Source organism: Zingiber officinale, chromosome 11B (assembly GCF_018446385.1).
Source record: "Zingiber officinale cultivar Zhangliang chromosome 11B, Zo_v1.1, whole genome shotgun sequence".
Taxonomy (NCBI): domain Eukaryota; kingdom Viridiplantae; phylum Streptophyta; class Magnoliopsida; order Zingiberales; family Zingiberaceae; genus Zingiber; species Zingiber officinale.
The window spans coordinates 17,949,937-17,966,017 of NC_056007.1; the positions used below are offsets into that span (position 1 = coordinate 17,949,937).

The window sequence follows — 16,081 nt, forward strand, 5'->3', positions numbered from 1 at the left end:
TACTCCGACAGCATCCCGTCCACTCGGTCACTCATCAGGAGTAGTGACGTCAGAGTGCACGGTTGTCACAGCCCTACCCACTCGGCCTCACTTTTGTATGAGATGATCGACTGGCGTCAGGACGCATCATTGGCATCATATGCATGATGCATTTATTGCTTGTGTTTGTGGTTGCTGAATTTATATGTTGCATATTGTTTGGATACCTATGGTTGACATGCATACAGGATTCCTATACCACTCGGACTGTTTGACCTTATACTCAGGACCTGGTTAGTACAGCATTCTCCTGTTTACTTCAGATGCATTTTTATCTTTCTTATCAGGAGACTGTACGCATGATTAGTGCTAGGTGTTGTTTCTTTACTTTGCATATCAATTGTACCTGCTGAGTGTTGGACTCACCCCGCCTCCATTGTTGTTATTTTCAGGTTGATGCTGTCAGGAGGAAGTTCCAGTCGCTGGTCCCCATAGCACGTAGTGCTACTCCTCTGCTGGTTTTTGAGTTGCTGTTTCATTCTAGCTTTTCGCTATCAGACTTTGTTTTAGTTTTGTTTTGGACTTACATATGGATATTATATGGAATCTTTCTGTTGGATGGACTTTTAGTATGTTTTGGATTTACTCTACTACATACCTGCCTGGACGGCAGAAGAGGTAAGAAAAAAATCGGATTTGGGCTTTACGAGTGTAGTTGAGTAGGGTTGATTTCGAATCAGAGTATTACTATGTTGTTTATTTTTATTAACTGCGTGGTTGTGACAGCCAGAGGCTTAATACATATATAAACTGCGTGGTGATTGATTTTTATTTACTGTTGTTATTCCAGCCGCTTGTGGCTGAGGTATTTGTGAGATGTAGAAAAGTTTCAGATTGTCCACCGTACAGGGGAGATGCTGCCGAAATTTTCTCGGACAGGGACTCCTCTGGGGCGTGACAACTGGTCCTTGCACCAGTCGACTGGTGCCAGCCCAACGGCATGCCAATAACTATCTATCAGTCGACTGGTCCTTGCACCAGTTGACTGGTGCCTAGCCGTTCGGGCACAGAAGCTTTCTGTGCTCACAACTAGTCGACTGGTCCTAGTACCAGTCGACTGGTACAACCCTAAACCTAGGGTTTCCCATCCCGAGTACATTTCTATCGCACTCAGACCCTCACAACTCACTTAACTCTTCTTCACAGCTTTGACCTCTTGCCTTCAAGCCTACTTCCTTTGGCTCTCGTCCCTCGGATGCATCCAAGCCCGCGGCTCGTCCCCAATGCCATCCTTCGCGTATTTCTCGAAGTCGCTTCCCTCGACATTTGTCCTTGTTGCCTTGTCCACGGTCCCTCGGATACTCCATCCTTCACCGGACCCGAAGCCATCAACCTGAGTCACATGTGTATCCTGCAGTCCTGCACAACTCAAGTACACATATCAAATACAAGGGTGAACCTAACTTAAACCATTTGCCCAAATACCAAAACACATGGTCCCACGGACCATTGGGATTGCTCCAATAATCTCTCCCTTTTTGGTGTTTTACAATACGTTTAAGTTAGGGAAAATAAATAGCAAAGCAATATGCTAAAAACAATGGACTTACGATGCCAAGGCTACACACTTGGACTTACTCTACCGAATGGACTTACGTTGCCAAGGCTACACACTCGGACTTACACCGCCGAATCAAAATGTAAACATGCATTGGAACCTATCCCAAGGCTCCCCTACACCTAAGATCCCCAATGAGCTAGGATTTTACCACAAGGATATTTAAGAACCTATCACAAGGCTCCCCCTACGCAAAGGCACTTAAGGTTTTCCCAACTAAACCTTACTTCTCCCCCTTTGCCTAACATCCAAAAAGTTATCCAATAATATCCCAATTGTTGAAAACTTATCATCCAACCTGACCCTAAACTCATGCATTTATCCCCCATGGATCCCATACATCTAAACGAGTTGACATGGTCAAGAACAACATTAAAAAACAGTATCAGGCTGGTATCAGTCGACTGCCCCAAGTACCAGTCGACTGCCCCCTTCGACACAACCCTACAGAAGCATACTTTGGTCAAAAAATACTATTACCAGTCGACTGGTATCTGCACCAGTCGACTGATACCCTATTTATGAAACAATCAGCCTTTTCAGGCCAACTTCAGAAATGCACTAGAAATTCTGTAGACCTCCAAAAATTTATAAATTTTATGGAGAGGTCTATTGTACCCTTGTCTACCTGATAAAAATAAATTACAAAATGTATCTATCAGCAATCCCAAGATTGACATAAAATCCAAAACTAGCTAAATGGTTCAATCAAACCTTGACCTAAAGTCCTAGTTTTGACTTCCTCTTGATGTATTTGCCCATACCAACCCACAATGCATCCCTAGCATTGGTTTATATGACATCTATACATCCAAAACCAATTATCATGCTATATGACTTCAATGTCATATTTCCTTGCATGAAACACAACCCAATTGTGCCAATTCCCTGAGGTTGAGACTCAAATCCATCTCCAAACCTTTTGTACACTCCATGGCTCCTCTAGACTCCCAAGTAGTACCCACCTGAGATCCATTTTCCATGGGTCCCAAATTGACTCTTTGAGCTCCCCCTAGAGCCCTTAGCCTTAGCCACCTCCCTAGGTGACTCATCCACAATCGCTAGGCCACATCGGTGCACCTCCGGTGACACTTGGCCCACAAACCTAACCTTCTTAACCTTAGACACCTTGTCCTTGGTTAATTTTTCCTTACCTTTAAATGACTTCCCCTTGCCATTTATTGACTTCTCCTTGCTATAGTCATATGCAACCCTAGCATAAGACTTTCCCTTAGCATTGGAGATACTAGATCGGTATCCCAAACCTGATCTATTGTTGTTGGGTCTTTGGCTACCCAACACCCTACCTAAACCCTTAGATCCAACATTGAATCTTTCTAGGGTTTTCTCCAACTTATCAAGCTTTGCCTTCAAAGCTTGATTTTCCCTTTTTAGGTTCCTAAACCTAGAGTCAATATGTCCATATTGGACATTCCTAGACCTACCCTTTCTAGGCATGTGTCTCCCCTTCTTGGGATTAATGCCTTGGGTCTCCTTAGGTCTACCATTTCTAAATTTATCATGCATAGATTTCCTAGGGTTATGATCCACATTTACCCTACTCCTATCATGATATCTAAATCCAAAAATTTTCATTGCTACATAATGATAATCATTATTTTTCCTAGCATGCATGGGAACATAAGAATTTGAATTTGAATTACACTTCAAACTAGGGTATACCTCCCTTACCCTTGAAGCTCCTCCTTGACTTGAGCTCTTCTTCTTTTTCTTCTCTTTCTTCCATTTCTTCAATTGCGCTAGCTTCTTGATCTCTCCCTTCCTTGGGCATTTTGTGTGGTAGTGTCCCATTTCTCCACACGTGAAGCACCTAATGTGCTTCTTCTCCTTCTTCTTCCTACAACTCAAATTAGATTCTAAATAAATTGAATTGAGTTTAGGAGATACCTCTTTCTTACCCATTGGACACCGACTCTTGTAGTGTCCCTTCTCATTGCACCCAAAGTAAGTGATATGATCCTTTGACTTCACTTTGGTGGAGATGCTCACTAAGTTGACCTCCAAGACCTCTTCTTTACTTGTCTTGGACTCTTCTTCGACCTTTGAGGATGTCTCCTCATCCATACTAGTGGATGACCTCTCTTCATCCTCCTTCTCCTCGGTCATGACCGAATTCACTTCCTCTTCTTCTTTTGATGTTGAATTGGTCTCCACATCTGATTGGTCCTTCTTCTCCTCTTGGACCACTTCATCCTTTTCTTCGAATTTTTCCTCTTCGTGTGTAGGCATGAGTTCTTCCCATTGAACCTTCTTTATTTTGCTCCATAAATCATGGGCGTTCTCATATTTACCTACGCGGCTCATCACGTCATTAGGCAAAATATCAATTAATATAGATATTACATTGTCGTTTGCCTTTAACCGTCAGGTTTGCTCCTCCGTCTAATGTCGTGGTCGAAGTTTCTTCCCTTTCTTGTCCTTCGGGACTTCGAACGGCTTTTTGACCACCATCATGGTGTCCCAATCCGTGTTGAAGAAGGCTTCCATCTTCATCATTCAAAATGTGATGTCCCCAAGGCTTCCTCCTTCAAACTTTGTGTAACACCCATAGGGTCTCTAATAATTCATGTAGATTTATGCATGATTAGTATAGATTAATGCATGATTAAAATAAGCCTTAATAATTCAAATAGATTTATACATGATATAATATGGGCCTTATGTGGATTCTTCTTTAGAAAATAAAATAAAAAGAACCAAAAAGAGGCATGATCAAGGATTGAACCTTGGACCTCTTGGTACATGATTTCATGTCATAACCAGTAGCCCCAGCAGGGGTGTGCTGATATGAAAAGAGGGGAATTGTTGTTAAAGGTAAGGAAGTGGAGACCCTCTTTACTAAGGAGGAGAACTCCAAGCTTCCTTCCTCTTCTCACAATGAAAAGAAAGTTTTTACTTTCTCCCTTCATTAAGGATGAGTAAAGGAAAAGGGAAGGAAAAACTCATGTTTCCTTCTTCCATTCTATTGGAATAAAAGGAGGAAAGAATGAAAATTGTCATTTTTGTTGCTCTCTTTCTCCTTCCTCCTTCTCTCCACCGAAACCACCTCCTCTCCCTCACCATTGACGAACCAAGCAAGAAGGGTTGCCCTCTAGGAAAGGCTTCACAACCAAGGATTTCTTCTCTTAGAGAGTGAAGCAAGGGATGTAAGTATCCTCTCACCTGCAGTACAATAGTTATCGTACTCTTTCCGTTTAAAAAAAAAAAAGTAAAAAGGGACTTAGGGATCTCCTTGCAAGTTTTGGCTAAAACAAGAAGTTGTGGTCACTTAGGGTTGTCAAGTTACAAATTATGCTACATGTTGTATAAATGAAACCTAGATCTTTACTTAGGTTTCGGCCAAGATAGGAGACAAGGCTTAGAGTAAAACTTTGAGACCTAAACATGATTGTTTATGCTCCTTCATGACATATGATATATTACATTCTGTTAGTTAAATCTTTTCATGCTACATGTTGTATAAATGAAACCTAGATCTTTACTTAGGTTTCGGCCAAGATAGGATACAAGGCTTAGAGTAAAAACTTTGAGACCTAAACATGATTGTTTATGCTCCTTCATGACATATGATATATTACATGTTGTTAGTTAAATCTTTTCATGCTACATGTTGTATAAATGAAACCTAAATCTTTACTTAGGTTTCGGCCAAGATAGGATACAAGGCTTAGAGTAAAACTTTGAGACCTAAATATGATTGTTATGCTCCTTCATGACATATGTTGTTAGTTAAGTTTTATGCTACATATTAGATAAATGAAACCTAGATCCTTACTTAGGTTTCGGCCAAGAAGGATTAGAATAAAATTTGAAGCCTAAACATGCTTAATTATGCTCCTTCATGATACATGATCTATTATATGTTGCTAGATGAGTTCTCATGCCACATGATGTATAAACAAAACCTAGAACCTTTCCTTAGGTTTCGGCCAAAGATGAACATGAGGTCTAGGACAAGATTTTGAGACCTAATTATATTTGTTTATGCTTCCTCATGATATATGATTTTCTATGAAATGTTAGATTGAAATTCCATGTCTTATGTTGCATGAAAACCCTAGAAACCCTACCCTTAGGTTTCGGCCAAGGTTGAATTAAAGGTTTAAAGAAAAGTTGTTGACCTAACTATATTGTTTGATGCTTCCTCATGACGTATGCTTTCTTATGCTATGTTAGGTTAAATGTCCATGGCTTATGTTACATGAAAACCTAGAAACCCTATCTTAAGGTTTCGGCCAAGTTAAGAAACAAGGTTTAGGGCAAAGTTTTGAAATGAAAACATGTTGTTTATGCCTTTCATGTTACATGATCTTTTGTATGCTATTAGTTAAGAGTTTTATGCTCCATGTGGTGTTAAAGATTTAGAACCCTTACCTTGATGTTTCGGCCGAGTTGGAAATAAGGGCTAGGGCAAGGTTTTGAAATCTATTCATACTTGTATATGCTTCCTTATGATGTATAATCATTATTATATGGTTGGTTTAAGTTTCATGCTTCATGTTGTATTTAAAAGTTAAATGCATCACATTTAGGTTTCGGCCAAGGTTGAAATTGTAACTTAGGGCAAAGTTTTGAAACCTAACTATGCCTAATTATGCTTCCCTATGAAATATGATGTCTTATATGTTGTTAGCTTCATGCTACATGTGGTATTGAAAGTTGGAACCTCACCTTTAGGTTTCAGCCAACAATGAATTAGGGTTGGTAGGAAGATCAAAACCCCCAACCATGCATGATAATGACTCCTATGATGTGCTATGATATTTAAGTCTCCATGTTGTATGTTATATGCTTTATGTTATGTGCACTGATGATATCATGTTATGTTTCTTTAGGATATGCTTTATGTTATGTGCACTTATGACATCATGATATGATTCCTTATGATATGCTTAATGTTATGTGCACTCATGTTATGATTCCTTATGATATGATTTATGATATGTGCACCTCATGCTATTATGATATGTTTATGAAAGGCTTATGTAAAATGAAAAGCCTAAGAGATGCTTCCCTTGAGATGGGATCAAGAGCACTCTTCATGATATGACAAAGAGATGCTTCCCTTAAGTTGGGATCAAGAGCTCTCTTCATGAAATAACAAGAACATGAAATGCTATGATATGCTATGATATGACATGCTATTTTACTTTGTATGGCTTGTACCAAGGGTGGGCTCCATAAGCGCCCCTAGACCGACGGACTATGAACGGGTCTAGTAAAAAGGGATGGACTCCTTAGTACGACCCTAGGTCGACGGTCGTAGTACGGACCTAGTTCCCTAGTAGGTTCGGGGCTAGCTACCCTGTCCTAGGGATTACGCGCATTCATGTATGTATGTGGTACAAGCCGGGCCCTCATGTTGAGATTATGTTAAAGTATGTATACGATATATGTTTATAAAAGGACATCTTGCACATACTCATTCATGATTCATGTTTTCAAAAAGAACATCTTGCATCTACGAGCTCACAATATATGTTTTCCCTTATGCTTCTTTAAGATGCTCTTGAGATATGTCCATGATATGATCTTATGTTTATGTTCACATGATATGATATGATCTTATGTTTATGTTCACATGATATGATATGATTTTATGTGTATGTCTCACATGATATGATATGACTTATTGTTATGCTCTCACATGTTATGTTAGGATTTACCAAATGAACATGCTATTACTTTATGTTCATGCATGAATTATGGTTTTTGTGAGTTGGAAAGGAACTTACTAAGCCTATGGGCTTATAGTTTTCTTTATGTTTTCTTGTGCTGCAAAAAAAGGAAAGGAATGGCTGAATTAAGAGGAGCAGCAGGAAGGGCAAGTGTGTGTGTGGCAGTGGCATGGTGGAAGAAAACAAAACTGCTATATGTTTTATGTTCTAAGTTTTGCATATGAACCATGTGATGTTTTTATGCCTTGATAGTACCTTAACTAGTATGGATAGTTCTGCACTTATATCCTTTAGGTTTCATACTAGTATGCTTATGATATCATGAATTATGTTTCCAGTTGTTGGCATTAAATTATGTAGTATGCATGAATACTAATATGTTTACATGTTCAGTATGATAAGCCTGATGTTTACTGCAGTTAGTGTAGAAATAATAAAGAAAAAAAAAATTAACAGCTGTTTCCGCTGCCATGAACTTATATTTATGCACGTATATAAGTATGTAACCCCGCCCCTCCTTGAGCAGTGGGAGGCCGGGCGTTACACTTTGGAGGTTCAATCAAGCCGGTCATCTTCTTGTAGTTGCTCTTCTCAGCAGTTAGTCCGGTGAAGTGCAAACCTCGCTCTGATACCAACTGTAGGAGGATCGGTGGCCGACTTGAAGGGTGGTTGGATAGACGGCACCCCCAAATACTCGCTTCCTACGTATTTGTTAGCACAGCGGAATACAAACAATACAAATACAAATACGAAAGCTAAAGACTAAGACTAAGAAAGGAAACGCAAACCGCTAACACATTCGTTTACGTGGTTCGGAGATAACTTACTCCTACTCCACGGCTGTTCGTAAGGTAGACGATCCCTCAATCCGTCGGAGGATTAGTCCCCGATAAACTTCGGCTAGCTCAACCTCCTTGTGGGTGGAGAAACCTCACCACAACTTCAACCAAGAACACTTGGACACAAGAGATCCTTGAGCACTTTGGTGACTACTAATTAGGCTTTAACCAAGTCTAATTTCGTCACCTTGGCCGGCCATCCCAAGCTCCTTCTTATAGAGCTTGGAAGAAATCAGCAAGCTGATTTGCCCGTTACCAGTCGACTGGTCCTTGCACCAGTCAACTGGTGCTAGCCCAACGGCATGCCAACGATTATCTATTAGTTGATTGGTCCTTGCACCAGTCGACTGGTGCCTAGCCGTTCGGGCACAGAAGCTTTCTGTGGTCACCACTAGTCGACTGGTCCCAGTACCAGTCGACTGGTACAGCCCTAAACCTAGGGTTTCCCATCCCGAGACATTTCTCTCGCACTCGGACCCTCAAGACTCACTTGACTCTTCTTCGCAGCTTTGACCTCTTGCCTTCAAGCCTACTTCCTTTGGCTCTCATCTCTCGGATGCATCCAAGCCCATGGCTCGTCCCCAATGCCATCCTTCACGTATGCCTCGAAGTCGCTTCCCTCAACCCTTGTCCTTGCTGCCTTATCCACGGTCCCTCGGATGCTCCATCCTTCACCGGACCCGAAGCCATCAACCTGAGTCACATGTGTATCCTGCAGTCCTGCACAACTCAAGTACACATATCAAATACATGGGTGAACTTAACTTAAACTCTTTGCCCAAACACCAAAATACATGGTCCCACGGACCATTGAGATTTCTCCAACAGACTAGGGTTTATAGTCACCGCTCACTATAATAAAAATGGCCTATAACAACGAATATTATCTGTTGTCGTAGGGTCAAAAAATCGTTGTAACTGACAGCGTTGTAAAAGGCATTGCCCTACGACAACGGTTTTGAATCTGTTGTCTTTGTAGACATTTGACAACGATTTTTATCCGTTGTTATTTATATGCTTAAAAAAAATTTCTCTTTTATGACAACATTTTAAAACCGTTATGGTAGATAATTTCAACAACAGATATAAACCATTATGGTAAACCCTTTTTACAACATATATAAATCATTATGGTAGGTAATATTTACTCGTTTTGAATTTTACAGCAGTTATAAACTGTTGTAATATATAATTCTAATATGTTTTACAACGGATAAAACTGTTGTCTTTTATCGCTTTTCACAAAAACATTCCATTGTAGTTACATATTTTTTACAACGTTTCTAACTATTGTCTTTAATGTTCATGTTGTAACATGATAATACCAAACAACAAATATGTTTTTAATATAACCAAACCACCAATACAAAACTAAATATTTACTATATTAAATCCAAAATAAACGTCCATAAATCATCTTGTAGTCATATATATACAAAATATACAAAATGAGTTGTACTCATCAAACTTAGTAGTATCAAACCATAAATCACATGTTTTCCTTTACTGTTCTCCATATGGCTTTTACACATTAGCAAGGCAATCTACAACCTAACAAAGCTCACTCCTTGCATCCAAAATCTTAAGCCTCACGAATTGCCCGAGTTACGTACCTGCAAGAGAAAATTAAACAAAACTTATCAAAGAAAAATATAAAATATAAGAAAAAAAGAGAATTGTAGTAAGTACTGTATGAACTGTAACCAAAGAATAAATATTTCACATAGCTCTAATATCTGAACATGAGAGAAGGATTTCCAAAATTCCAGGACAACACTCAATGTCTACAAAACGGAAGTGAAAAATCTATATAAAATCTACATAAAATATAAAGCAATTCCAGGACAACACTCAATTCCAGAATTCTAGATTTAGATTTATTCATATAAATATACATAAAATACAAGCAATATAACCAACTTATAGTCTAAGAAATAAAACTTATGCAATACAAGCAATTAACCAACTTAGAGTTATCTTGGTAACTTCCATTGGAAAACTTATGCACGTAGCTTTAAATTCGCAGAATAAGTTTACTTTGCCAGTGGCTGTCTATTAAATCAATGAGTTTCATTGACCTTGCCATTGAGTTAAATTTCTTTGTATTGGGATAAATTTTATTTGAACATGAGACATGTAATATAAAAAACTTCGAACTTAGAAGAAATGAAACGTAATTGATGTTTAATCGGGCCAAATTTCAAGATTGCATTAGTTGCATTAGTACCATCTCCTGAGAAAAGATATATAATCAGTTGCATTAGTACTATCTCCTGAGAAAAGATAACCAAAGAAAATAGGCATGCATGTTATAGAGAAAATTCAGAAGACCACATGTTTTGATTTGGAGCAAGTCTATATAAAACATGCACTATACATTACCCTCCAATGCAATTGCTGACATGCCACGTAAATGACTTTCAACAGACTCTGCATTTGAGGCAGCTTTAATTGCCCAAGGCGACAATGATAGCATATAAATAGGTAAGTACGAAATCCTGATCTTTATAATAAAGGAAGATGCAATATAAACTAATGATATTTTTTTTTCAAGATTCAATGAATACAACATAGACAGTAATAACAAAGTAAACTAGTATATTTGACAATAATTCAATTTTATGCCAGACATGATAAGGGACATAGCTAAGTATGAAATCCTGATCTTTATAATAAAGGAAGATACAATATAAATGAGCACTAAATCACTAAAGTAACAAGAAAAGTACCTTTGAAAATTCGTCATCTGGAACTTGCAGTTTCTTCTGAATGCATATCTTGACATTGGCTAAAGTTTCACCTTTCTTAATGACTAATGATCCTGAACTCGCTGCAATAAAACAAAAAAACATGAAGTTCTTAGGGAGGTTTGTCTTTACAAGATATGTAGAGAGGTAAAAAGTAATCATGGATCTGTATAATAATGCAATTATCTAGCGACTCTAGTTTTTGGGATAATCCTTTATCGTATATAATAAAGCAATTGGAAATATGTCTCTATCAGTGCATAGAGAGTAAAGCATGTGGACATCTATATAAGGCAATTAAGTAAGAATGGGAAAAAGTTTCAGTACAGGTAAAAAAGAAATCACACAAGAATTTGCTGGCAGAGAATATAAAATACACTAGATGGTAATTATTACCAAAAGATAAATGAATTACCTTTGAGGTAGATGATAAAAGTTGCATTTATTGGCATCATGTGGATTGGCCTGCACACCGATAGATTATGGTCTCGTCAACCATTACATTTATTTTACAAGGATTGTGGTAACTTAATCGGCTGATTCAACTTTGTCCCCAACCCATGCTTTATGGATGTCTTTCTGCTCTTCCAACTCGGTTAGTTGGACGTCCAACACCTTGCATTAGCTTGAAATGGTGGCATCTTACCACCTTAATCAACAAGTAATGACTCAAATGGTTGAATATAGAAGCTGAAGTTCATAAGATATGAAATCCTTCTGAATTCATTGGACAAGTCCTCTAAAATGAAATGGTCATATTTTTTGTATTCTATCTTCATTTCCTCCTATGGTTAGATGATGCGCGTAAATATTATGATCATTTATGCATGTTTTAACGCACATTCACTTGCCTTATACGTATATATTCCTTGCATGATCGCCTCTTTTATCATGTATTCATCATATATACTCTTTTGTTCAGATATCTGCTCTTTGTTTGGTTTTGTGTTGACAGGGACAACTTTTGGAGTGAAAACGGTGATTGTCGACGCACCGGAACAAAGTAGAGAGCACGAACGTGTAACCTTGCACGGTCGTGTGGCCAATCCAGAGAGGGATCAGAGCACGACCGTGCAACCCTACACGGTCGTGCCTCACAACCAGCAACCAAGCAAGGAATGACCATGCAACCATGCACGATCATGCCCTCCCATGACCGCAACCATGCAGCACACGGTCGTGCAACCCTGCACGGCCGTGTCCCAGGAGCCAAGCCCTGAGTTCACACGACCGTGCCAATTGGCACAGCTGTGCAGCGTAGCCAGAGATAAAGAAGGGCATGGTCGTGCCATACTTACACGGTCGTGCCGCCGCAGCCGCGCCCTAGCCTATAAAAGGGTTTTAACCCTTTTCCTCAAGGGGGAGAGCGGGGAAGTGAGACGTCAATAGGAGAATCACTTTGGTACTGTTCCACGCCATCCAGGACATCGGTCCAGTGATCTTTCATCACCACATCAACTCCAGAAGCAAAGGATTGGATCTGAAGATCACTCGTCATCGTTGGATAAGCATACTTCTTCTTTCTCTCTTCGTGTTTGAGGATTGTATGTTTAAATACACCATGTCTTCAGGTTTTTCTTCGGTGTCTATGGAGTAGAGTCCTTGTTCTAGGATGAGGGAGTAATTGTGGATTGGTTTTGATGTAAGACTCGTATTATGCTTATATTCATTGGATGATTTCGCTTGCTTTGTTTCAACTACTCGATCTCTATATCATGTTGATTGATTGTGTAGGAATTGTCAACCTCGTAGAGGAAATATCTTAGATTGTACACCCGAGGGGCCATAGTGACAGGGGTAACCCGTTCACGGACATCTAGTGTTCTTCCTTGAAAGGAGAGGCGACTCCTCCACAACGAAGTAAGAGACCAAACTAAGCTCCTTAATTCTATCCTTGATAACATCAATTAGAGTTGTGTCCTTGTGATCTACCGAGGCGTCCTAGTGACAGGGGTTAACCGTAACAAGATTTCATAGGGATCGTCTTTGTTTGGTGCTTAAGGATAGTTGCTTTACCTTCTGGTGAATGCATGCTGATGGAAAATGAGTATAGGATAGTATGTGATACATCAATACAACCACAATGAAACCGAACTGCTATAACTCTTCATAAACCAAGTTGATTACTTCTCGTTGCTAGTTCTCGTTTCCGCTTCTCAATCTCTTTTCTTAGATTACTTACAACCATAGATAGTGTAGCTAATCGTAAGTGTGTCATCACTAGTGTTTATAACCAGTCCTCGTACGATCGATAATCTTTATTACTGATGATGAATCCGTGCACTTGCGGAATTGTAACAAGTTTTTAACGCCGTTGCCAGGGATTGCGTCTATAACATTAGTGATAATCATATTAGATTATACTAGACTTTGTTTTCTTTTCCTTTATCTTTCCTTTTTCTAATATTTTGCATTTAGAGATAAATAATTTTATTCTTTCTTTTCTTTACCTTCTGCATTTTTATTAAAACGTCAAAAATAATATTATTTCATCTCTTCTTCTTTACTATATTTCATATTTTATTTTTGCATGCGAAGAGTTAATCTTTCAGGACAACTTCTACCGTTCGATCCAGAGATCGATAGGGCCTTCTTGAGAAGAAGAAACCTTCAAAAAGCATTTCAAGCAGTACAAGAATCTTCAGAGATGACTGATAAATTATTGAAGGATTACGCAGCACCTTATGCACGAGGGGTTCGGTCTAGCATCACTTGACCACTAATCGAAGCTAATAATTTGGAAATCAAGCCTGCAGTAATTCACATGGTTCAGCAGAATCAATTTAGAGGAGGACCGCACGATGATCCAAAACACCACTTAGAGCTTTTCTACGATATCTGTGGTACCATGAAAGTGAACGGAGTCCCTCCAGAATCAGTAAGGTTATTGCTCTTCGGATTCTCCCTAAAAGATAGAGTCAAGTAGTGGCTAAGTTCCCTTCCAGCAAATAGCATTACATCCTGGGAGCAGTGTGAGCAGAAATTCTTGGACAAATTCTATCCACCAAGCAAAACTGCTCATATGAGGAATTTGATTGCAATCTTGAAACAGATAGACTCAGAATCATTATTTGAAGCCTGAGACAGGTTCAAAAGGATGCTGAGACAGTGCCCCCATCATGGCCTTGAGAAATGGTTGGTTCTACACACCTTTTACAATGGAATCGACTATCACACGAAGGTATCCCTCAATTCTGTAGCAGGAGGAGCACTGATGAACAAGAGCCTTGATGAAGCTGAAGAGATCATAGAGAATGTGGCACAGAATCATCATCAGTGGGCATCAGAAAGATCTAGTGGTTCTTTCTCAAGGAATCCAATAAAAGTGTCAGGAAAATTCGACGTAGATGCAATCACTCTCATGTATGCAAAGCTAGACGCTCTGACCAAGAAGTTTGAGGCCATGGGAAACAACAACAACACGACCAATGTGATAGTTTGTGTTTGCGAAACTTGCAGAAGTACGGATCATGCTCAAGATACTTGCCCCCTAGGGCCAATACAAGCACAGATAAACCAACTTGAGCAGTGTGATGCGATAGTCAGCTATAACCAAAGGCAAAACAATCCGTAATCCAACACATACAATCTAGGTTTGAGGAATCACCCAAACTTCTCATACCGGAACAATCAGGACCAAGGGCCAGCAAAACAAAGCTATCAACCTGGACAACAGAGCTACTCACCTAGGCAGTAGGGCTACTCGTATGGATAATAGACTTTTCAACAGAAACCTTCACAATTGTCCAGAATTGAAAAGATGCTTGAAGAAGCTCTCTCAGAGAAAAATGAGATGAAGAATGAGATCAAGCTGTTAACTCAAAGAATGGAAAATTCTGGAAAAAAAAAATTGCAAGACAGCCAGATAGCCCAGATAGCCTAGTCCATCTCAAGAGCACAGGGAACATTTCCTGGGAAGCTAGATATAAACCCAGTGGAACACTGCAACCACATCGAGCTGAGGAGCGGACAAACTGTGGGAGACCCCCAAATCATTACTCAGAAAGGACCTGACTCAGAGGAAGAGCCCTCTTCCCTAATGCCCAATCAGACCCAGAACAAGGATGGAGAGGAGGTTACTAAGAAAGTTGAAGGAACTCTTCAAATTCCCCCCACAAAGTCAGATGATTCCTTTCCCTCAGAAACTGATAATATCCCAGAAGGATGAAGAGTTCAACCGATTCCTGAAGAAGATTAAGGAAATTTGCGTAGAAGTACCACTGATAGATACACTGCACCAAATGTCGAAGTTCATAAAGTTCTTAAAGGGTATTTTATCTAACAGGAGGTAGAAGGACGACTTCGAGACCGTAGCATTAACAAAGGATTGCAGCATTCTACTTATGGCAAATATTTCACCAAAACTTCAGGATCTAGGAAGTTTTTTCATACCGTGTAAAATTGGTTCTGAACTCATACAAAGAGCTTTCTGCGACTTGGGGGCCAGCGTTAGCCTACTTTCATACTCTTTATGTAAGAAGCTGGGATTCCAGAATATTAAACTGACTACTATAGCACTGTAATTAGCTGACCATTCATGTAGATACCCAATGGAAATAGTGGAAGATGTTCCAGTAGAAGTGGATGGATGTATCGTTCCCACAGATTTCATTATCTTAGATATGGAGGAGAATCCCAAGATACCGATCATCCTTGGAAGACCATTCCTTGCCATAGCTGGAGCCATCATTGATGTGAAAAGTCACAAGTTATCCTTGGAGATCGGCAAAGAAAAGATTGAATTTGATTTATCTGATTCCTCCATCTGCGACCCCTCTTCTCAGGGAAATTCTAGCAAGATCAACTTACAAAAAGTCAAGGAGTGCAGTTTCCATGAGAGTTCCCCTCCAATGAGCAATAAGAAATACATTTGTCTTGCACGAGCGAAACTAAAGGCGTAGACTAGAGTATTAACCTTAGGAGAAGAGCCATGCTTCCACGGGTTTAGTCCACATTAGCTGAATCGGGGTCGAGCTAAAGACTTAAAACAAGCGCTTCTTGGGAGGTAATCCAAGGGTTTTCGTTTTAGTTTATCATTCCATTTATCATTTTATTTCTTTAGTAAGTTCGAGTAGAGTACTTTTATTATTTATTTATTTATTGGGTATTCATTTTTAGGATGTGTAGAGCCCCCATGAGCTGGCCGTGAGTATTTCATAGGTGTGGGGACGTCAGAGGAACCAAAATGGCGAAAGACGA

At 39.5% G+C, this 16,081-nt stretch overlaps 1 pseudogene; it reads right to left on the reverse strand.

Annotated features, from left to right (window-relative positions):
• Positions 1-13,936: 13,936 nt before the first annotated feature.
• Positions 13,937-14,008, reverse strand: LOC122035600 (annotated as a pseudogene).
• Between the last annotated feature and the right edge of the window lie 2,073 nt (positions 14,009-16,081).